We start from the raw sequence: 1,381 nt of genomic DNA, 5'->3' as shown, positions 1-1,381 counted from the left end.
GATAGACTTGTTGGGGAATACGAGGTTGGATGTAACAAGGTGATCACAGAGTTATATCTCCAAGGTAAAACAGCTAAACAAGGAGGCACTAACGTCATTGTAAAGCCTGGCAGTGCCAATAGAAACGCAGTACTTGTGTGGGAGGAACAACTGCTTTATAAACTGCTGAACTGAAAGTTGGGTTATACCTCTTCAACCAAATCCAAGGTAAGACACCCAAGTTCATTTTTTTAATTTACAGGTTTTATAATTATGGTGTTGTCTATAATGAATAGAATAAAATTTAAGATGATGTTTCCATGTTTTCAAGCAAAACACCCTTAAAAATGTTAACTACTTAGTTCATTTTGATTAATCGAATAACAAATGTAATTATATTTTCTTTCTCTTGCTCAAGTTTCGAAGAAAGTTGTCTCCATCCATTATGCTTATAAACCTACAGCAGTGAGTGCTTCAGCCCCTACCTGAGAGTTCGACCTGTTGTAGCCTGAGCCTGTTTGTCTGGATTCCACGGTGAGTTATCTTTTATGTAGTGATAACAAACACAGTACCTTGAGAAACCACAGATATGCAGTAAAACTACTTTTACTGCATACTGCACACATTGATTCATTATAATATTTTTTTAGTGCCCCTGTCATACGGCGGGAATCTTCAAATCCACTCTTCGTCCACGTAATCTGCTGGTTTATAAAACTGAAGGTGTTTACTCTGAACCTGAGAGGAGGAATTTTGGTCGTTTTTTCTGGACTCTGGCGCCATTGTGACCAGAACAAAGTACATCCACAACTAACAGGTAAAGTCACCAAGAATTTAAGCTTAAATTTTGTATTAGCTTGCCAGTTGTTAGCAGCTACATTTATAAGTACATAGTGATTGAAATTCAAGCCATTTTGTGTGGTGAACTTCTGAAACAAGTGATTTTTCCATAAAAGTAAAGGATTGATCTTTTATTTTTATTTTACCATCACTTATCTACTTTAATTGAACCCCCTTTGAACAGCACTGCAGTGAGGCATTTCATTTTATTTATTTATATATCACATCTTGCAATAATCTCAATTTAGTGGCATTTGTCAAAACTCTGGCAAATAAAACCACAACTGAATAGCTTGGCGCCACTCGAGTTCAGTAAGGAAATGTGGTCTGAAGTCAGCTTCCAGTTTGGTGGTTCCTAGGAAAGAGAAACTTAACTGATCTGTATTATCATTGTGTTTTTGAGAGGGAGGGGAAAGGATATTAGGATAAGGATATTAAAAATGGGACAAAGTGGTGACAGGCAGAAGAAACAAGGAAGGACAAAATGTGTGAAGGAAAGTAAAGGAAAAGCACAGGCACATCGCAGTAGTGTGAATGGGTTAAACATAAAGAGCGGGAAGCA

The 1,381-nt window shown here is 37.1% G+C and overlaps 1 protein-coding gene across 1 annotated transcript in view; it reads left to right on the top strand.

The window, feature by feature from the left end:
* The first annotated feature begins 399 nt into the window (after positions 1 to 399).
* Positions 400 to 1,381, top strand: part of LOC111668170 (uncharacterized) — a 9,082-nt gene continuing 8,100 nt past the window's right edge. Inside the window, exons 1-2 of the mRNA XM_087178729.1 lie at positions 400 to 513; positions 630 to 796. The gene's annotated coding sequence lies outside the window, so the exon portion shown is untranslated. The remainder of the gene's footprint in view (positions 514 to 629; positions 797 to 1,381) is intronic.

Source organism: Seriola lalandi, unplaced genomic scaffold (assembly GCF_002814215.2).
Source record: "Seriola lalandi dorsalis isolate HSWRI2012SDOR001 ecotype SW California unplaced genomic scaffold, Sedor1 jcf7180002054721, whole genome shotgun sequence".
NCBI lineage: Eukaryota > Metazoa > Chordata > Actinopteri > Carangiformes > Carangidae > Seriola > Seriola lalandi.
The sequence above is the reverse complement of the archived record's forward strand: the minus strand, read 5'-3'. Positions and strand labels throughout refer to the sequence as shown.